Source organism: Ovis canadensis, chromosome X, assembly GCF_042477335.2.
Source record: "Ovis canadensis isolate MfBH-ARS-UI-01 breed Bighorn chromosome X, ARS-UI_OviCan_v2, whole genome shotgun sequence".
NCBI lineage: Eukaryota > Metazoa > Chordata > Mammalia > Artiodactyla > Bovidae > Ovis > Ovis canadensis.
The window spans coordinates 9,737,604-9,760,794 of NC_091727.1; the positions used below are offsets into that span (position 1 = coordinate 9,737,604).

The window sequence follows — 23,191 nt, forward strand, 5'->3', positions numbered from 1 at the left end:
TTCAAAACTTGTTCAAGGATTCTGTGTGGTCCAGAAAATGATGAGTCTTTACTGCTACATAGGAATTAAATATTGAACATGTTAACTCTTCAACTTTTGGGACAGTGGGCAACCAAGGTGTTTGGACTGACTTAGGAAAGACCTGTATATAAATCTCTGACCTATTCTTCTAAAAGAGCAGAAAAATTCCTGATAGTTCAGAATGATGCTAAGAAAAAGAGTAATTTGGGCCATTTAGGAGACAATGCTGAGCATCTGAACAGGGTTCGCTTTGCCCACAGCCAGCATTATTGTCACTGCTTTGTCAAGAATTCTGAGATCCTTTGAACATGAAAGGGAGAGTAGGGAATCAAATCTCTCTACTTCATAGAGAATGTATTAGAACTGCTTCAAAATTAGCCTTGGCTCAGCTTAATGAAATTTCCCCATCGTTCAGCAACAGCCCACCAAACTCAGCATTCAAACTTTAGCCCCTTGACTGTAAAAAGATTCGGAAATCAGACAACCTGCAAAATGAAGACGATTATTCCTCTTCCCCAGGTTCACAAAAGGACTCAAACCTGCTCAGCTTCCAGAGGAGGCTAAATATTAGAGGCATCCTGACTGAGGACATGCTTTATTCTCAAATGCACAGTTAAACGCATAAAATGCCTATGTTATTGAGCCAGAAATTTCTGCTATTAAACTGGCCAGCCCTGCTGCATTCGAGAAATCATTCTCAAGAATGGCAGAGTAACCAGGAGACGTAAACTGGGATCACTCCCCTCTGGTGTCCCTGAAGGGTCTCCAGTGGGATTTTCCTTGGAAGGCCCTCTCCATGGAGACTTCTTCTCAGCTCTGGTTAAATTAGTTTGTCTTCACTGGCCTGAGATAAGAGATGTATGATTGCTTTTCCACCCCCATCCCTCCCACTCTGCACCCACACACAATCTTTGCACTTCCGATACTCCTGAAAGTATCACTGCAATAGCCGCACGACTTTCTGTTTGACATCAACACGTGCATAAAGTCTGACCCTCATAGCTCACCTTTATCACTTGTTCTCTGTGTATTCATCTCCCTTTGGCCTGAACAGGGCACCTAAACTTACAGTCTTCAGAGCACCAGTCAGTGATGCAATGTAGCAAACAAAGGATCTCTTGATTCAAATTATACCACTGTCAAATGCTGATGTGTGTAAATAATTAATTGTATTTTCACTGGTGAGTCCAGTTTGATCTTTCAATCTCTGGTGACCCCTGGGGTCTGCAGCTCCCCAAGAAGCAGAGATGTTTAGGATTTTTTATTACCAGCTCATAACTAATTTATAGATTACTATGGAGTCAGGTGCACAGATTCAGGGCCTCATTTTTCACTCTAAGTAGCTCCAGTGTTAAGGGCTGGCTGCTGCTGCTGCTGCTGCTGCTGCTGCTGCTGCTAAGTCGCTTCAGTCGTGTCCGACTCTGTGCGACCCCATAGACAGCAGCGCACCAGGCTCCCCTGTCCCTTGGATTCTCCAGGCAAGAACACTGGAGTGGGTTGCCATTTCCTTCTCCAGTGCATGAAAGTGAAAAGTGAAAGTGAAGTCACTCAGTCGTGTCTGACTCTTCGCAACCCATGGACTGCAGCCTACCAGGCTCTTCCATCCATGGGATTTTCCAGGCAAGAGTACTGGAGTGGGGTGCCATTGCCTTCTCCAAGGGCTGGCTACTTCCCAGAAATTAATGAAAGGGAACAGAGATGTGGACAAAGCCCGGATGCCATGGCACAGGTATTTTTCAAAAGAAGCACAAATGTCTGCAAGTAAGGAATTTCCTACTTACAAACAACCAAGCTGTCTATCTGCTAAAGGTAAAACCCATGTATGTTGCATACTGAAAAAAAAGATCATTAAAATTATGTCTTCATCTCTGATTTGCCTTCTTCAGTGAAGTTTTTATCAAAACAATTCCATTAGACTCAAACTTGGAGGCAGTACTAATGCTTTTTTTTAAAAAAGAGAAGGGACTTTCTTAACAAGAAAATTTTATCGTGCCAGGAAATGAGCTTGAAAGAAAGGGAAAACACTTGAAGCCTAATTACAGCTTTGATAGCACATGTGCTATGTCTTTTAGACAACAGCATTAAGTATGGAGTTTATTTACTTAAGACTTTTCAAAGTTTATTTTTTAATTAAAAAAATTTGGGGGGGCTGTGCCACACGGCATGTGGGATCTTAGTTCCTCGACCAGGGATTGAACCCCCACCCTATGCATTGGAAGCACGGACTCTTAACCACTGGACCCCCAGGGAAGTTCTCCCTTATGATTTTCTGAAGTGTGTAGTATTATATGCACATGTTGATATGTGATAGAACAGAAATGTGCAAAGGCTAAAAGGGCCATTTATTACAGACCTTCAAAGAAACCAACAATGACTTAGGGATGTGTATTACATCCCTGACTTTTCTGCTGTTTCCTCAATAGCATCAAGAATTTTCTGTGAAGATACTCAAGAATTCCATCTCCATCATAGCGAAGTAAGTACTCCCGCCCTCTGACCCCTCAGTCGTGTCCACAACTTCGACACACAAAACTCGTTCTCCCAGAGCTGAGGAAAGATGGGTGGTGTAAAGAAAACCTACACCCAGTGGCATCTGAAACAAGTACTGGTGGAATAAAGAAATCTCTGAACATATTCATAAGGAGTGTTTCTTTAGGGTACTTTTCTCCGTCTCAGGACCGAAGCTGTGTCACATTCTGAAACTGTTGCTATGGCAAAGCGTACTGTTTTATTGACTATGGAGCACATTGTTGTGTTTAAGTCATGTAAATGATCAGGATACAAAGGAAAGGGCCTCCTGGCAGCCCCTGTGCAGGGGTCTCTCCCCCTTGACACATGCATTTTCACAGCCTGGGAAGGCATTTCTTTCAAAAAGCCCCACTCCCTGGGTGCTGCAAACTGGTCTTTGGAGACATTTATGAGATCTCCATATCTTTGAGAATTGATTCTGCAAGGGCAAAAGAATTCACAATCATGAAGCCCTTGCTTTTGTTTTAAGGCCAGGATCTTTCTATAGAAATTTTGCATTCTCTACCTATTAACACATTTACTTTCCAGGCTGCTGATCTTGTCTGATATTTCAACTTTCTATCAATTTCTGTCACTTGGAAGCAAAGTAGGAGAGTTTCTCTTTTGTTCCCTGCGTATCTCTGAATATGTGTTTTTAATTAAGTATTTTACTACAGCATCAATTCACACTGATTAGACATAATTACAGAAACAAAATATGCAGAATACATTTTAATAATGCCTGCCACCTCCAAGGAAACAATGAAGATCTAATTTAATGATCTAAGTGTTGTTTGAAAGCAAGATGGAGTTTAAAAATAGTCATATATTTTGAAAAGGAGCTTATTAGTATTTTTTGATATAAATATAAGCTAAAATGCACCATTATCAGGGTTTCAAAACATGTAATTAAAAAAAAACACTGAGGGCAACATTTTTTTACATGAAGAATCAAATCACACTCTTTAATAATAAAAGCTTGATCCAATGAAAACAGTTTCAACTGTGACACTTGAGACAAGCTGTGATAATTTGTAGCCCAATTTCTCAGGGAAATTTTACCACTATGAAAATTGATTTTTGATGGTATTCTGTCCAATGTCTATTTCCAGGGTTTAATGCTACTCACACTTATGAAGAATGTTATCAGTGGGGGAAACTGCATGAAGGGTGCATATGAATTCACTGCACTAGTTTTACCTCTTGTGTCTTAAACTATTTCGAAGAACAAAACAAAACAAAAAAACTAGAGCAAAAATCTATTTTTGATGCCGAATAAAAATCTATTTTTCCAACTTGTAAAAAAAGTGCTGTCTCAGTAGACCTTAGATAATTACAACTGCAGAGCCATCTGACATATTATTTCCAGCACTTGTGTAGGCGTCTGGAGTCAAGGGTTTTTGGACAATAAGTTAACTTTGTCAAGAAAAATTCTATTTATTCCACATTTTCAATTCACTCAGAAAAGAATTCTGTAAACAATATAAATGAGAGATCTATTTAATTTTACTGCTTCAGATGCCCTTCCAATAGTTATTAAAGTAGTATTTACAATTCTCATAAACCTAGTTGTGTCACTGAATCTCTCACTTTGTTTAGATTTCTTGTTCTCTTTTGAAAAACTTGGTAGTTAAAATCCTAGTTTTGCATTCCTCCACTTCATGAGGGAAGTTCAGAGATTAATAAAAGGAATATGAAACAGCACACACCAAGATTGTACATAATGTAAATATCTGTTCATATTTTGCTTGGGTGTAACTGTGTGTGTAGATTTGGGAAGGTGTGTAATCTTGCAATGTCAGGATCAAGAGGATCATATGAATTGCCTAATTGAACCTAAATATTAATATGTTAAGCATAAATATATCTGATATATATAATGCATGCTGCTGATTATATAATAAGTTTTTGCATTTCCATGGCATTCTTTACGGCTTCCCTCATGGCTCAGTGGTAAAGACTCTGCCTGCTAATGCAGAAGACACAGGTTCGATCCCACGGTCAGGGAGATCCCCTAGAGAAGGAAATGGCAACCCACTTCAGTATTCTAGCCTGGAAAACTCTATGGACAGAGGAGCCTGGTGGGGTCAGAAAGAGTCAGACACAACTGAACGACTAAGCGCACATGCGCGACATTCTTTAAGGGACCATGGCAGCACCACACCTCCTTTTATCCTAATATAATTCTGTGAACTTACAAGAGGTTGTTACCATTATTCTCATGGAGAAAGTGGGCAGCTAACTTCCAAAGATATCCAGCCTCTGGCTTACTCTTACAAGGCATGCTAAAGCGAGATTAGAAATTAAAACCCAGATTCCATACTACTCAGCCGTAAAAAAGAATGAAAGAATGCCAACACGGATGGACCTAGGGATTATCATTACTAAAGTAAAGTAAATCAGACAGAGAAAGACAAATATCATATGATGATCATTTATATGTGAAATCTAAAATATGAAACAAAACTATTTATGAAGCAGGAGCAGACTCACAGATGTAGAGAACAGACTTGCAGCTGCCAAGGGAGAGGGAGGGAAGGGCAGGCATAGACTGGGAGTGTGGGGTTAGCAGATGCAAGCTTTCATATGTAGAATGACAAACAACGAGGTCCAGCTGTATAGCACAGGGAACTATATTCAATATTCTATAATAAACCATAAGGGGAAAGAATATGAAAAAAAGTGAAAGTGAAAGTCGCTCAGTTGTGTTCTACTCTTTGCAACCCCATGGACTATACAGTCCATGGAATTCTCCAGGCTAGAATACTGGAGTGGGTTGCCATTCCCTTCTCCAGGGGATCTTCCCAACCCAGGGATCAAACCCAGGTCTCCCACATTGAGGGTGGATTCTTTACCAGCTGAAATACCAAGGAAGCCCAATATGAAGAAGGACATATATATATAACTGAATTACTTTGTTAAAATTGAACACAACATTGTAAAGAAACTATAACAAAAATAAATTTTAAAAAATAACAGATTCCACATCCTTGTTCAAGGTACTTCACTCTGAGGCACAGTCTCTAAAGCCACAGCTATGGTTAGATTGTCTTGTTTGACATCTTCAACAGTGCCACTAGAAGAAAATATTTAATAGGCTGATTCTTGTCAATGTATGGCAAAAACCACTACAATATTGTAAAGTAATTAGCCTCCAATTAAAATAAATTAATTAATTTTAAAAATAACAGGAGTTAGATATCTCTTTTTATCAATAAATTATAGCAAATAAAAGTATTTTGTGCTTCACCTGGGAACACTGGATTCCTTTTCTTTTCCTAACAGCTTCACTGACATATAATTCAACTACCATAGTTCATTTAATGTGCACCTGTCAAGGTTTTGTTTTAAATATCCACAGAGTTGTAGAACTATCAGAACAACTTAATTATAGAACAGATTCACTCCCCTTGAAAGAAATCTTGCAGCCATTAGCCATCACTCCCTACTCCTCCCACCCTCCACTCCCAGCCCCTGACAACCACTAACCTACTTCTTGTTTACATGGAGATTTACCTAATCTGGACATTTCAAACAAAGAAACATACAATATGTGATCCTATGCAGCTTAGCATAGTATAGCACGTATCAGTACTCCATTCCTTTTTATTGTTGAATAATATTCCATTCCATGCACATGCTACATAAAGTATTTATACCTTCACCGGTTGATGGACATTTGGTTCTTTCCATCTTTTGCCTATTGTGAATGATGCTGTTATAAGCATTTATGTACAAGGGTTTTTTTTAACTGGAAGAAAATTCCTTTATAATGTTATGTTGGATTCTGCCATACAACCACACAAATCAGTCATAATTATACATATATCACCTCCCTCTTGAGCCTCTGTCCCCTTATGTTCAAGTTTTTGTGTGGACATATGTTTTCATTCCTGTTGGGTCTATACCTTGAAGTGAACTGCTGTGTCATATGTTAACTTTATGTGTAACTTTTTGAAGAACTGCCAGAATATCTCCAAAATGGCTGCATCATTTTTCACACCACAAATAATTCCTTTCTTTAACATGAGCTGACCCAACCACTCTGAGGGCTCCTGTCTTCACTATAATTAGTAAACTCCAACGTTTCTGGTTTCACACACTACTGAGTCTGGTCAGTTGAAAGGTACCAGATTGTCTTCGCCTCACCAGGATTTCAGCAAAGTGATCAGGTATTAGAATGGGAAGCAAGGAAATGAAGGATGTGTTTATCAATTCTACCTCTAGAGTGTGAATTACATTTTGGCAAGGACAATTAAAAATTGAGACTGCAACACACACACACACACACACACACACACTTCAATTAGCCCTACAAAAATAAAAACAAACTAGACCAACCAACCAGTCAAACAGAAACTCCCCATGTGGAAGCATGTGCTCCTTCATGTCCTGAAGGATTAGGAGATATCTGAAAGGTTTTTATGGTTTTGTAGTTTTCAGTAGCAAGAGACATTTTTGGCTATAAAGACATCCAGGTAAAAGCCCTCACACCTGCTTCCTGCACAGAGACACACAACTATGAAAAAAAGTCTCCAAAGATGCATGAATAAAACTTTTATAATTTCAAGTGTTCTTAAGTTTCTAGACAGGGATCAATATAGGCCTTGGTTTTTAAGGCAAGCTGGGACACATTCTGGAATTTAAAACACATGCTTAGCCCCTGACAAATCAAGTAAGAGTCTGGAGATGAAGGAGAATGGTTTTTTTGTGCACAAACCTGGCAATGCTCTGACTGGCTCTTTCTGTGTGGCCACAAAGGTGTGTGCCCAAGAAGATACAGACGTTCCCTGGCTGGCACTGCTGGGGATATGGGGCTGAAGCAGGCCATTTTTTTCCTCCTTCAGCTTGATTCTCTCTCTTTTTTTTTTTAATATTTACTTATTATTTTTATTTGGCTTCATCGAGTCTTAGTCAGAGCATGTGGGATCTAGTTCCTTGGCCAGGGATCGAACCTGGGCCCCTGCACTGGGAGTACAGAGTCTTAGCCACTGGACCACCAGGAAAGTCCCTAGCTTGATTCTTATAAGATCCATCAGTTGATGCTTTTGACTTGTTCCTAACTTTGAACCTTGTGGCTCGATTTCAGCAAAGCCAGTACAAAGCTGGAAGAGAAACTCGTGTGGGTTATTTCTCTCATTCCATTGCTGTTCCCCACCTCTCACATGACACTCACAACCTGATAGGCAAGCAAACCAACATTCTGGCTGGGGAACCATTGCCAGCAGGGAGAACTGGAAAGTTCTGAGTGAAAATGGAAGAGAAGAGGAAGAAGGGATGAGTGAAAAGAGAGAAAAGGGAGTGTGAAATAGGGAAAGAGTACATCCTGGGACAAAGGTCAGAAAGGAGGGAAAGAAAGCAGAGAGCTAAAAACCAAGGAGGCATCGTTGGGCCAAAGGTATTAGCAAGCACTCTTCTCCTGGGACTATCCTGGTTCCCGCTGAGGTCTTCATTGCCCTTGGTTAGTACAATTATTCATTGGTAATGCCCAACTTGGCTTCCCCGGTAGCTCAGTCATAAGGAATCTGCCTGCCAATGGAGTTTGATCCCTGAGTTGAGAAGATTCCCCTGGAGGAGAAAATGGCAACCCACTCCAATATTCTTGCCTGGAGAATCCCATGGACAAAGGAACCTGGCGGGCCACAGTCCATGGGATCGCAAAGAGTCGGACATGACTAAGCATGCACACACAATGCCCAACTTGAGTTTGCCAATGACTTCAAACCACCACAGGAGTTACCAGTGATTTATAGCTTTGCAAACTGAAATTCAAACTCAAAGTGCTTTTGATAAACTGCAATATAACATTACAAAGCACAGAGAAGAAATCCCCTCTAGGTTATAGAATAACACACAAAGAAAGAAAACAACAACAAAAAAAGGTTTAACAGGAGAGGAATCAACAAAGCTAGACAGCTAACTAATGGCAAGCACTGATTATCAAAGTAAGGTGAATATGGAGATACACTGAAGTGTTAGTTACTCATCCTGAGAAAATGTGGCCAAACTATTTCAAAGGTGCTCTGTCTAGTTCCGAGTGTCACCATTAAAGAGGGGTGTGGTGAACTTGGAAAGAGTTCAGAGGAAAGCCACAAAGAAGATCAAAGCGGTGAAGAAAAAGGACCTGAGAGCAAAGAGTCAGGGAGCTGGAAAAATTAATTCTGGAGAAGAGAAGGTTAAGGAGATAACTGACTTCTGGTCCTCAGCTACAGGAGGAACTTTTCACAGGCGGTGGCCACCTGCCCTCCATCTCCACTATGGATGGACGGACAAGAGGCTTAAACAGGCAGCGTGGGAGAATCTCAGTTAAGTATAAGGAATTCCATGACATGAGAAATGGCAAATAATGAAATGGGCTCCTGATTATGGATGCGAATAACGAATATCCTCGGGCGTCTTAGAAAAGAGGTAAGACCCTCCTGTGTGTGGGATGGCTTACTACCTGGAGTTGAGGGTGGGATGATGAGGGTCGCTATTCTCACATTCTAGAATACAATTGGGTATTCATCGCTTGTCTGACCAAATTTCTCTCATTTCTCAGCCTTGAAGCAAAATACTTTGCCTGGTATACCCCTTTGAGATACAACCATTTCATCTGTGAAAACGAAGACTGGAAAAAAAAATCTTTGAAGGGTGGGAATTTGTTGAAGGAAACAAGTGAGCCAAACAAGACTCACAAGGGTGGGGGTGGGGTAAGGCACCTCGGAGTGCATGCTGGGATTAGGGCTAATTAAGATGTTGACTGAATCTATGCTAGTCATGTCCCACCAGACTCTGCTGGATTAGTATGTAAATTGGCAAACTCTGTTCTGAAATTGCCCTACCAGCTGAGGTCTAATTACTGACTAGACATAACAAATAATAATGGGATTTGTATTTTAGGATGTTTAATTATGGAAATACACGTCTGGAAAAAAAATACCAGTTGTATTGCACAGACAGAGAACTCATAATGTTTTCCCCAAAGTTTATGAAATTTTACACCTTTAATAAGAGCACCACGAATGAGCATGGGTGGGGAACTCCTTACAGAGACCTAGCATTTGTGAAGGGAAACCATCACAATGATTAATTCGCCGCTTGAGTCATTTCCCCAAAGCTTCTCAAAGACTAATTGTTTCATTGCTGATACACAGCATCTTGTGAGCTTTTAGTTCTATCACCAAAAGAACTGGAACTCATCCATGAAGAATAACCAAGATGCTATGGATTTCACTCAACTACCCTGCAGCATGCATTCAGATGGAATTAAAAGCAACAGGCCAACAATGAAATGAAATGAAACCCCTAACATCGTTTTTCTTTCCAGAAATTATTCTACAATATTGAAATCATTAAATTTATAAATCAGAAAATGGTGAGTCCAATTCTGAGGCAAGAGAGTGTATTTCATGGCTTTATAGAAAAACAGCTTAGGTCTAGAATTCACTGGATGGGTATCTGGGGATAGAAACTTCTTTGCAACTATTTATTACATCAGTCTGTGGCCCATCCTTTCCAAAAAGTAACTCACAGAGGAACAGTTATAAACTGAATTTTACACAGAGTTGTAAGAGCTCTGTGTGCCCACTGTATTGCTCTTTCTCCCATAATTTTAAAGGCATATGGGTGATCATTAAATCTTTATTAGGCTTTACCTCATAAAATAAATTATTCATGTTCTTCTAATACATTCTGATATCTTTACAGCCCTTCTGCCTACATTTAGCTAAACAAACCTCATTTGCATAACATTTTTATTTTAATTTAGGACAGTTTTGTTATGAAAATATAAGGCTTAAATGCCCATTATGTCCCAATTATGTGTCTATTTCCCACACTTTTCTTGGGTCCATACAGTGCATGACTAATGAGGAAAAGTTCACATAATTAACAAAGACAATGATTTCCTTTCACTTATAAGAAGTTTTAGAATGTTCGTTCTTGCTGTTCTGTGGCAAGAGGATGGGTATTATCAAATAAAATTCAATAAAGAAGCTTGTGTTTACAGTAGCTTCAAGCCTCTACATATATATATATATATATATATATATATTTAAATTTTTATTGAAATATAGCTGCTTTACAATGTGTACTAGTTTCTGCTGTACAGCCAAGTGAATCAGCTATATGTACACATGTAGTCCCTCTCTTTTTGGATTTTGTTCCCATTTAGGTCACCAAAGATCATTAAGTAATGTTCCCTGTGCTATATAGTAGGTTCTCTTTAGTTACCTATTTTATATTGAATACATGTATATATATGTATTCATATACATATTCTCCCTTCTCTCTTGGTGTCCATACGTGTGTTCTCTACATCTGTCTCTATTTCTGCTTCACAAATAGGTTCATCTGTACCATTTTTCTAGAGTCCACAAATAAAAATATTATATGATATTTGTTTTTCTCTTACTTCATTCCATATTACAGTCTCTAGGTCCATCTATGTCTCTGCAAATGGCACAATTTTGTTCCTTTTTAAGCCTCTATATATTTGAAGTTACATGAGTATATGGAAATTACATTTGTGGATCACCTTTAACTTGAATTCATGAAAATAAAGCGTTAACTTATCTTTGAGGTGCAGAATGACAGGGAAGAGTGAAGTCGCTCAGTTGTGTCCTACTCTTTGCAACCCCATGGACTGTAGCCTTCCAGGCTCCTCCATCCATGGGATTTTCTAGACAAGAATACTGGAGTGGGTTACCACTTCCTTCTCCAGGGAATCTTCCCAAGCCAAGGATCAAACCCAGGTCTGATTGCAGGCAGACTCTTTACCACCTGAGCCACCAGGGAATCCCTGTGACCTGAGGATCTCAGAATTAGTGTAACCTGAGGATCTCTGAACTCTTAATGGAAATTCATTGAACACAATAATTTTTCAATGAGAATTCAGGCTTTGCAGATCTTATTGGCATACTGATAACCATATTTATTTAGGTTGCAACTGTGGATTTTAGCTTCTTTTTTCATTAGTCTCAAAAATATAAGACACACCAGGAGATGTTTGATTCCCTAAAGGTGGATGAAAAAAATCTGAACCAACTTTCCCTTTTGATATGATACTGAGTTCTCACCGTTAAGCAGTGCTATTAACTTTGCATGATGACATCTTCCTGTAGGCAATATTTCACTGAAACATTATTTTCGGTGTTATATCCCAAAGCCCAAAGGCACCTGTCAGCAATTATGTATTATTTACTATTAAAACTAATCGTGACCTACTCTAAGCATTGAATGCAGGGTCAGGTACTCTGGGATGATCATTCTAACTCGGTCCCCTTCTTGTCAGGAGTGCTAGGAGAAGTCAATGTGGGGTTAGAACATTTGGAAGGTTCACAGAGAGTGTTTTGCCAACACGTATGTAAGCAGAGTATAAGCCTGAACAGATGTCACATTGAATGTAAATCTCTCAGTGACTGGCTAGCAAACTATTGGGTAAATCTCCTGTTCTTTAGAATTCTCACTTTGAAGCCAATTATACAATTGCAGTGCATTACCCTTTCAACAAATGGGCTTCAAAATCCTCTTTCATTAAAGCAAGCTACAGATTATTTTGAAAAATAAGAATATCGATCCCAAAATGTGCCTAATATTCATTGGAAGGAGTGATGCTGAAGCTGAAGCTCCAGTACTTTGGCCACTTGATGCAAAGAACTGACTCATTGGAAAAGACCCTGATGCTGGGAAAGATCAAGGGCAAGAGGAGAAGGGGGCAACAAAGGATAAGATGGTTGGATGGCATCACTGACTCGGTAGACATGAATTTGAGCAAACTCTGGAAGATAGTGAAAGACAGGGAAGCCTGGCATGCTGCAGTCCATGGGGTTGCAAAGACTCGGACATGACTTAGCAACTAAACAACAAGAATACTGAACCCGTAGGCTTTAAATACACACTAGCAGGGAGAGAAATGAGACTGTGTGGTTCAAATGTTACTCCACTGATCATCACTTCGTGACCTCAAGCAAGTTCCTCAGTTTAACTGCCCTCTGCCTCAATTTCCCCATCCACAAGACAGATGATTTTATAACACTGTGCATGTGTGCTAAGTTGTTTCAGTTGTGTCTGATTCTGTGGGACCCTATGGACTGTAGCCCGACAGGCTCCTCTGTCCATGGGATTTCCCAGGCAAGAATACTGGAGTGGGTTGCCATTCCTTCCTCCAGGGGATAGACCCAGGGATCGAACCCATGTATCTTATGTTCCCTGCACTGGCAGGCAGACTGTAGTAAGAATTAAATGGAAGAATGGACAGAAAGTGCACAGCACATGGAGTCATCAACTCACTTCTGCTTAGAACACCCCTACATTGGACCATGTTGACCTTCTCATCGCCTTGTTCTTTCCCATTTCCTTTTAGAAAAAGATTATATCCTCATGTCAGATTTATCTAGAGGACTTTGGAAACACTTCGTCTGTGATATATATTGGTTTTTTTATGATTGCAATATGGTTTTCTCCACATGGATATAAATTCATAGAGAGCAAGGAAACAAGATCTTTCTCTAATTTTGCCCTTATGCCCAGTTCAGTGCTCCAGACCAATGTTTCATTTTATCACATATCATATCCTCCTGATGGCCAGGCATCTGCAGGAAACTGCCTCAAAAAATTCAGAGTTCTCCTCCATAGCAGTCACTGCTATTACTATGGCCCTGCCATGGAAATCTGCAGAGACTTCTCATACTAAACAGCCTAGAAAATCATCATTAGTTGTTAAGTGAGGCCGTGGAGTGTTATAATTAAAACCATGGGCCCTGAAGCCAGACTACTTAAGTTCCTTCTTTCCTCTTGCCAATTGCTCACACTTGGGCAGATCATATAATCTCTCTAGGAGTCAGTTTCTTCATCTGAAAAACAGGATGATAATGATACCAAAGAGAGTTGCTATGGAGGGTAAATGTAAGATGCTTGGGATGAGATAAAGCATTCAGGAAACATGAGTTCTTGTTACGACTACCGCTGCTATCTTCCTAACGGGACTTTGAGCTACATGAGCAAAGAGGTATTTCCAGCCATCACTGTACTCCCAGTGCCCAGCCCAGTGTACCTACATCTGCTCAGCAACACCCATCCTCTGTGGCTTCCCATCACCTGCCCAAGTCATCCAAGTTACAGACTCTTTCCTCTCAGCTATCCTGTCAACACTCTTCTTCTCTCTCAAATTCTTCCCCCTCCCCTCTGCTACAGACTCTATCACAATTCATGTTCTCAACCTCTCTCTTCCTGCATTCTAGGTGGCATCTTAGTTGTGGCTCCATTTCCACAGGACTCTCTCCGTAAGCCTCCTAACAGGGACACCGGATTATCCCACCTCTCCACATGAAAGTCGTCTGTGGCTCCCCCTGACCTACAAGATCACAGAATAGGGACTTCCCTGGCAGTCCATTGGCTGACACTCCATCCTCCCAAAGCAGGGGGCCTGGATTTAATCCTTGGGCAGGGAACTAGATCCCACATGCTGCAACTAAGAGTTCACATGCCCCAACTAAAGATCCCACATGCTGCCACTAAGACTCGGCACAGCCAAATAAATAAATAAAATAAATATTAAAGAAAGAACACAAGTAAATGTCATGTAGCTATAAAGAAATATTCAAAAGGATGGGGAAATCAGAAGAGTGACTCTCCGGTGCTGTCTGTCTTCTGATTCCCCAAACCCAGGACTCTATTATGTTACATGGCCAAAAGGCTCTGCATATGTGCTTGAAGCTGTTGGGATGGAAAATATCCTCGGATGAGCCAGGTGGGTCCAATGTAATCACAAAGGTCTTTTTTAAAGGGAAACCAGGAGGCAAGGGAGTCAAAGTCAGAGAAGGAGATGTGATGATAAACATACAGGTCAGAGGGGTGTAGGCCACAAGCCAAGGAATGCCAGTGACCTCAAGAAGTGAGGAAAAGCAAGACTCAGCTTGTCCCTTAGAAAAATCATTTAAGAAGGAATGAAGCCCTGTTGGAGCCTTGGCTTTAGATCACGGCAGGCTTCAGCTCTCCAGGACTGTAAGAATATTAATTTGTGTTGTTTTAAGACCCTAGATTTGTGGCCATTTGTTCCAGCAGTGATAGAAAACCGATACACAAAGCAGTGGGACAGATAGTGCTGACTAAATAAATGTATTGAGGTCAATCAATGACTATACTATGAATGCACCAGACTAATGCACCATGATGGCTCATGCTTCCCTGGTGGCTCAGAGGTTAAAGCATCTGCTTGGAATGCTGGAGATCTGAGTTTGATCCCTGGGTTGGGAAGATCCCCTGGAGAAGGAAAGGGCAACCCACTCCAGTATTCTTGCCTGGAGAATCCCATGGAGGGAGGAGCCTGGTAGGCTACAGTCTATGGGGTCACAAAGAGTCGGACACGACTGAGCGACTTTTTTTTTTTTAATGCACCATTTATATGTAGAAGTTTCGTTTATTCATAACACACCACTGTTTCCTGTCTTCCAACTTATTGCTTCCAAAGGGGGCAAGGAATGCATTCCCTAGGTTTTTATAACTCTGTCCTTTCCTTAGCTTCTCTTCAGGAGGCTGAAAGTGGGGCCCAGTGGGGATGGAAACCTACATGTTCACAGAGAAGACACACTTACCAGCTTGCTTACAAACTGGGACCCCTATTAGATAAATGGTGAAAACCAAGGCAGGCATGGCCAAAACCCAAACCAAATTGACTTCTCATTTCCCCTATCCAAGCAAATCTAATATGCTGCCTTCTACAGTTTCATATGTTGCTTCTACTTTGATGTTTCAAAAGCAGTTTTTACAGATAAGTACATATAGCATGTGTTGAATCTGTACTTACATAGGTCGGTTGTCAGCTCATAAAGGAGGTCAGGAAACAGGGTGTAACTGTCAAGGGAGATTCTCTGGAAGCATTAAGATAAGCTATAGGGAATGATCAGTTGATCCAGGATTTGGGGAGAAAGACATGGGTGTTAAGAAAGCAATATGGGGACTTCCCTGGTAGTGGCTACGACTCCTTGCTCCCAATGCTGGGGGCCCGAGTTTGATCCCTGGTCAGGAAACTAGATTCTGTAAGCCACAACTAAGAGTTCACATGTCACAACTAAAGATCCTGCATGCTTCAACCAAGACCTAGCACAGCCAAATAAATAAATAAATATATTTTTATAACACAGAAAAAGAAAGCGACATAGATGTGGCTAAAAAGTGCCTTGTGGAGCAGGAAACAGATCTGGGTTTGCTATGTTAGTAGTCACACAAGATGATTTCACTCTTAAATTCTTAGGCCTCAGCATTTTCATATTTAAAATGGGTATACTAATACCTATTTTGCAGCACTGTTGAGAAGACTAAATGATACCATGCTTGTGAAGTCTCCAGGGCAGTGTCTGCTACAGGATAGATTCAAGAAAGGTTCCTTTCTTTCCCATGATGCCCTTTTCCTACTGATTTATTGTAAACTATGTACATTATTGTGAGACATCATTGAACAAAAACATTTAACAAAAGCCATGTAAGAGGGAAAAAAGCGAGTAAGTCAAGATGAAAAATGAAAATGAACAGTCATTTATAAACTGCAAAGAGTAAGCTGGTAAAAATATTCTGGTCCATATTTTCCCAACCTACACCGTGGCCAGATTAATTCATGAGAAATTTGACTTCTGAATTCTTCAAATACCCAGCGATGAGAAGGACACACAGTGGTTCTTGCTCAGTGTGAAAGAACCATTGGTTAATTCAACTCCCAGATTCTAAGTAGCCAGTCATATATTTTAAGGTATCAATAATTCAGAAGGAGAATTTTCTATGGTTGCTGAAACCACATTTGCAACTGAACCATGTGAACAAGCAAACAATTGTTAGAACAGTGAAAGTTGGTCTCTTCCCGGTTAGCCATGGTCACCTCTGCAGGGAGCCCCAGCAAAACACAGTTTTTATCTCTCACAGCAAATGTGGGTCACACTAGTGACACAAGACACTCAATAAATATAGGCCAGATGAATGAAAAATGCATAAGGTGGTAGTGAAAAATGACCAGCAAAAGTATTTTAAAAGATCAAACTGGAAAGAAAATCAATTCTAATATACTTGATGCTCTCAGGCTCAAATATCATGAAGCTAAATAGTCTTTGAAACTGCAATGAGCATGCAGCAGAGAATAGTAAATAACATTGATCAAACCTAAAACCCTCCCAGGCATCCTCACAGCCCACAGATAAATTGATTAACTGTTATCTCACACCCAGGGCCCCCAAATTAACTGCCTTCATTCCGTAAATAATTCCTAGGCAAAGACAAAACTATTTCGTTGAATTAGCATTTTCAGTTGAAAAGGAATGAAAACTGAAATTGAAAGGGAATTCACTTTCATGGTTTTGTTTTGTTTTGTTTTGCAAAGTATATTTCAATCAAATAATTAGCTCCTTTTAAACAAAGAGCCTGTATTTTTCAGGCATTCATATTAATATGCATGTGAAGAAACTTTATTTAAATAGTTATAGACTTAAAAAAACCTGATTGCTGTTAATGAAATAAATGTCACACATTTTCAATTTTGGAATATTCTAATAACCAGGTCATCTTATGACTACAAAATTAAGGGGAAAAAACTCTAGGGGCCCAATCTCAATTGAGGTTAAAGTTGCAGGACTGGGTAGTTAGCTGCTGTTGAATCATTTTACTTGAGTATCATTTTCATGTTGTACAGATTCAGCTGGAAGGATCCTAGGATTTGGTATATGTGAAGTTTAGAAACTAAACATCAGTTTTGCAGAATTTTGCCTAGTTTGTAAATTTTTAGTTTTGTTTTAATGAGAAGGGGAAAAACTGCCATGAGGCAGCACCCAAACTTTCTCAGGCAAAAAAACCAGAACAAAGATGTCTATTCCCTCCTGAATGGTGGGGGAGGGGCAGCAGGGTTTGGAGGAATTTGTTTCTCAGCTATGGGCGGGGGGTGGGGAACAGGTTTCTGGACTTGTCTGTCACAGAAAGTGACAGTGGTCTGTCATTTATATCTTCTTCAAGCCTATACCAACTTGAAGGACTGTAGTAGTTTGCTTGAGGGGAAAATTGCCTCCAGTTGAAGTAATCTACTTCTAAACTACTCAGCCTCAAGTTTACCAAGATATACTAAAAGGATATATAAATATATTTATCAGTTCTAAAAATAACAGAATGGAATGAGGGAGTAAGAAATAATGATCGCCAAATAAGGCTGCATAAGCCAGCCGATCCCTTGAACATGCTGACGAAGCCTTGGTACCTATTCTTTCTGATTCTGAGGCAGTTTCCTCACTTTCCAATTAGAACACTGGCTGAGGAACAATTGGAAATGGAAATTCTTCACAAAGGACTCAAAATTTCATTTTCCTCCTTTTAGTGGGACCACTCTCCCTTTATCTCATACTGTCTAGAACTTACTGTGTCTGGTTGATCAGCAGTGGTGTGGGTCTGCACGGTCCTCATTACAGAAAAACAGGTGAAAGAGGCATCCTCATAGGAAACTGACAATTTTGGAATTTTCCAGGAAGGCCTAGTTTTCTCCCACCACCATGCAGTTGTATCCTCAAACGAATCAAATTTTTATATCAATGCTTTAAAATATGATTACCCTATAAATAGGTACATTCAGATACGGAGTCCGGGGTCTGTGTGTGTTTTGTTTAAATCAGTTGCTCAAAACTGATGCTAATCAAATTTGGGAAAACTGGCATTATGCTCTGGCTACCAGCCCTTTGTGCAAGAAACAGCGTCTTTCTCACACACTAGCCAGACACAATGCAGCGAGATATCCCCCAGCATCGCTAACCAATTTCCCTTTCTTCCAACACAGCCACTTTAATAAAGCAGTTAGCATCCTAGGAGCAGTAGGAGAAAAAAAAAAGAGAGAGAGAGCGCCTTACCAGTTTCTCCTGCAGTAGATGATAGACGAAAGAAAACCATCCCCAGCTTCTCTAGGCCAGGCATCTGGGTTTCTCAGAGTCACTTTACTGAGGGGACCAAGACGGCTGAAGTCTTCCTTCCCTCTGTTTGGTTTCTCCTCAGCCCTCCCAGGATCTTTCTCACAAAGCACTCTGCTAGTTTCTAATCCCCTCACAAGGAAAACCGGCACACACACCAAATGACTTCTGCAGAAGCGCCTCTCCTGGGAAGTGGGAGGGGAGGGGGTGAAAGAGGGTGTTTGCTGCCCGGATTCCTGCAAGGCGGATCCTCAGAGAGGCCAGGGACCTGGACACCAAGTACTGAACCCTGACCAGGTTGGGGATGTGCCATTGCCCTTTTGGTACCCTCCCCAGGCTCAGGGATGGGTGAGGCAGCTCAGCGCCAAACTTTTCATCTGACTTCTCAGTCGCGCTCAGTCGCGTGTCTGACTCTTTTCGACCCCATGGACTGTAGGCCACCAGGCTCTTCTGTCGATAGGATTTCCCAGGCAAGAATACTGGAGTGGGTAGCCATGCCCTTCTTCAGGGGATCTTCCCTGAGTGTTGATCGAACCTGCAGTGTTCGATCAACCTGCAGGCTGATTCTTCACTGTCTGAGCCACCAGGGTAGCCCGGAGCACTTTCAAAGCCCTTGACAATGTACAGCAGCTGTTTGCTTTTCATGTGCCCCCAAACTGAAAACCAACTGAAAACATCGAGAAAAGGCAGAATAGCAAATAGGAAAACATGGATCGACATGTGCCAGCCAAAATCCAAAAAAATAAATGTGTTGACCCAAAGTCATGTTTCCAAAATATTAATGAAAAGTCAGGTACTAAGTAGTAAGGCATGATCTTTCGTATGCTCTTAACTTTGCCTCATCTTCCCAAGGACTGGGTTCACCCTTGTACTTCACAACAATATTTACACCTTACAAACGCAAACCTCCTTCCAAACGAAGACAAATATCTTACAGACATTTCAGAGATGCTATAATCAATCTCGAATTCCTCCCTTTCCCCTTGAGTTTTGAGAAAGACGACTTACCTTTCGACTGTATCATTTAAAAGCCCGAAACGAATAAATCAAAGAGGAGACAAGCAGATGGCACAGTTCTACATTTCGCAATGAGAGCCGTTTGCCTAGGAGTCATTATTTCTAAGGAGGCGCTGTGCGGGTGCCTCTGCTCGGCAGCATGCCATTTGGGCCTTTGAAACAAAATGAATCAGCTTCACACTACCAGCTTTACTACAGACTAACACTCCAGAATGCCCCAACCGGGGCAGGCCGCCTCTTTCTGTAGTGACCCTGCACAGAATCAGAGGTGACGGTTTGATGGATGAGTTTCCCAGGAGACAATGCAATCTGTGACATCACAGGTCTGTTTGCAACCCCTGCCCCAGGCCCCCGTCCAGCTTCTCCTCTCCCTTCTCCTTTCTTGATAGAAAACTGCCTCTGCTTGGTGACAATGCCATCTCAATAGCAAAAATGAACCCGGGTTTGAAAGCAATGCTGTAACTTTCTCTGTCCTTCACTTCAATTTTCTAATTCCCCTTTGTTGGGGTAATGAAAGGAGGACTGAGATATGAAGGAACAGGGGAGAGAATTCAGACAAAACCAAACAAAAGTGCAGAATTCAATCTTCTAAAAGTTTATCACCTGACAGTAAAATAGTAACCCTTCGAAAGTAACGTTTTATGTTTCCTATCAGTATTAAACACTTCCACAATGACACTGATGTCTTTCTGTTACATGTGCTTTAAGAGATTTACAATGAAATTATATGTAAACAACTGCAAAGATATTTCAAGTGTCTATATGAAGACTCAACTGCAATACCCTTAATATTACATTTTTCTTGATTGTAAAAGATTTTCCTATCAAGTGATATATCACTTGAGATATATAGTGAGATATCACTCTATCAAGTGATATATATGCTCTTGAACTAACCTTGGCCATTCACTCTATTCTATGTTTCAGTTGCTCCCTGAACCAGTACACATCCTTAGTCTTAACATTTAAAGTAATATTCAGTAAATTCATTTGACCTAATACAAACTTACTTGAGAAGAAAAGTTCTAATATCTTTGCAACTCTCATTACCTCCATCCTTTTTACCCAATTAAGTTTCAGATGTATGGCTCAAGGACAATAAAAAACCCCAGAAGATATCTATATTATATCTTTATCTATCTCATCTATATCTTTATCTGTATCACCTTTACATATACTCATTTTCTAGCTTATCTCTCTATCTACGAACGATCAGTAGATCATTCTGTATAAAGATAGAAAACTTGGGCTTCCCTGATAGCTCAGTGGTAAAGAGAATCCCCCTGCCAGTGCAGGAGACACAGGTTTGATCCCTGATCCAGGAAGATCCCACGTGCCATGGAGCAACTAAGCCAGTGCACCACACCTACTGAGCCTGTGACCTTGAGCTGGGGAGCCTCAACTACTGAGCCTGTGGGGTGCAACTACTGAAGCGTGTGCTCCCTAGAGACAAGAGACGCTACAGCAATGAGAAACCCGCACACCACAACTAGAGGGCAGCCCTCACTCACTACTAGAGAAAAAGCCCACACCAAGCGATGAAGACCCAGCACTGCCACAAATAAATGAATAAAACTATTTTAAAAAATTAAAAACTTCTGCATGGCAAAATAAAGCATGAAAGTGAAGTTGCTCAGTCGTGTCTGACTCTCTGCAACCCCATGGACTGCAGCCTACCAGGCTCCTCCGTCCATGGGATTTTCCAGGCAAGAGTACTGGAGTGGGTTGCCATCTCCTTCTCCAGGAGATCTTTCCAACCCTGGGATTGAACCCAGGTCTCCTGCATTGCAGGCAGACGCTTTACCATCTAAGCCACCAGGGAAGCCCAAAATAAAGCATAAGACAAGTCAAAAGACAGGAAGAACTGGGACAGAGGGCCTCTGTCCTTTATGCTGAACAAATGTCTAAACTTTGAAAAGAGAAAAACCTACCTCCCAAAAGGTTATGAAACAGAGGTGACATATAATTGGTTTTAAAATGTAATGGAAAGATGTTCTTTCTCATTTGTAGTAAAAGAAATGCAAATTAAAACTACATCAAGATCATCACTTCTTGCCTACAGACTGGACTAAATCCAAATGTTTGACCTCATGTATACCACTGGGGTGGGGGGCACTTTCTAGGTGGCAGTACTGGTAAAGAACCTGCCTGCCAACTCAGGAGATGTAAGAGATGCAGTTTTGATCCCCAGGTCAGGAAAATCCCCTGGAAGAGGGCATGGCAACCCACTTTAGTATTCTTGCCTGGAGAATCCCATGAACAGAGGAGCCTGGCAGGCTACAGTCCATAGGGTCACAAAGAGTCGGACACTACTGAAGGGACTTAGCACGCACACATGCATACCACTGGGGAGGCCAGGGGGAAACAGATAATCTCCGAGATTGCTGGTAGAAGTACAAAATACTACCACAAACACGGAGGGGATTGGGCAATAAGTAATAAAGGTACGGATGCATGAACCCTTCCATCTGGCCATACCACTTCTAGGCATCTATTCCACAGAATCACCAGTACAATGTTCAGGCAAAATAATGGAAAGCACACAGATGTCCAGCAATAGATTGATTATTCCAGAGCATGTACATAGCAAAGTTGTGAACAACTGCCAAAGGGAAGTCAGATCTCTAAGTACTAATCAACGAATGCCCAGATCATGAAAACAAAGTGTTGGAGAGGCCTGAGTCTGCAAGAAGTAAGGAAGGGGCAGTGGGAGGACTAAAAGTCTACAACTGTGCCTACATCTGCCAAAAAAGGAACTCTGGAAGGATAAATCAGAATCCAATAAAAACAGATTTTCATAGGGAAAGGAACTGAGTAGGGTGGAAAGGGCAGAAATGGACATGAGATTCCGGTGTGTTTATGTGTTTACTTATCCTTTTCTGTCTGGGGTTGGCAAACTACAGATTCTCCTCGGCTTGTGATGGGGTTACATCCTGATAAATCCAGTATAAGTTGAAAATATCATTAGTAGAAAATGCATTTAATATACCTAACCTGCCAAACATCACAGCTTAGCCTAGGCTCCATTAAATGTGCTCAGGACTCTTATTAAGCCTACAGTTGGGCAAAATCATCTAACACCACGTCTGAAAGTGAAAGTAAAATGAAAGTTGCTCAGTTGTGTCTGACTGTGATACCATGGACTATACAGCCCATGGAATTCTCCAAGCCAGAATACTGGAGTGGGTAGCATTTTCCTTCCCAGGGATCAAACCCAAGTCTCCAGCATTACAGGTGGATTCTTTACCAGCTAAGCCACTAGGGAAGACCAAAACTACTGAAGTGGGTAGCCTATCACTTGTCCAGCAAATCTTCCTGACCCAGGAATGGAACCAGGGTCTCCTGCAATGCAGGCAGATTCTTTACCAACTGAGCAATGAGGGAAGCCCAAGCCTATATTCGTAATATAGTATCAAATATCTCATGTAATTTATTGAATAATGTCCTGAAAGTGGGGCTTCCCAGGTGGCTCAGCAGTAAAGACTCCACCTGCCAATGAAGGAGATGTTGGAGACCCAAGATCGATCCCTTGGTCGGGAAGATTCCTTGGAGAAGGAAATGGCTACCCACTCCAGTATTCTTGCCTGGAGAAACCCATGGACTGAAGAGCCTGGCAGGCCACAGTCCATGGGGGTCACAAAAAGCTGGACATGACTGAGCAACTGAGCATGCACACATGTTCTGAAAGTGAAAAGCAGAATGGTTGTCTGGGTCCAGAATGGTTGTAAGGGTAAGAG

The 23,191-nt window shown here is 41.1% G+C and overlaps 1 protein-coding gene and 1 non-coding gene across 2 annotated transcripts in view; both read right to left on the bottom strand.

Moving 5' to 3' along the window:
- Positions 1-23,191, bottom strand: part of MID1 (midline 1) — a 413,412-nt gene that overhangs the window by 242,823 nt on the left and 147,398 nt on the right. The gene's annotated exons all lie outside the window — the stretch shown is intronic.
- Positions 7,464-7,535, bottom strand: TRNAG-CCC (transfer RNA glycine (anticodon CCC)). The gene has a single exon. It is a non-coding gene; the product is annotated as a tRNA-Gly (tRNA).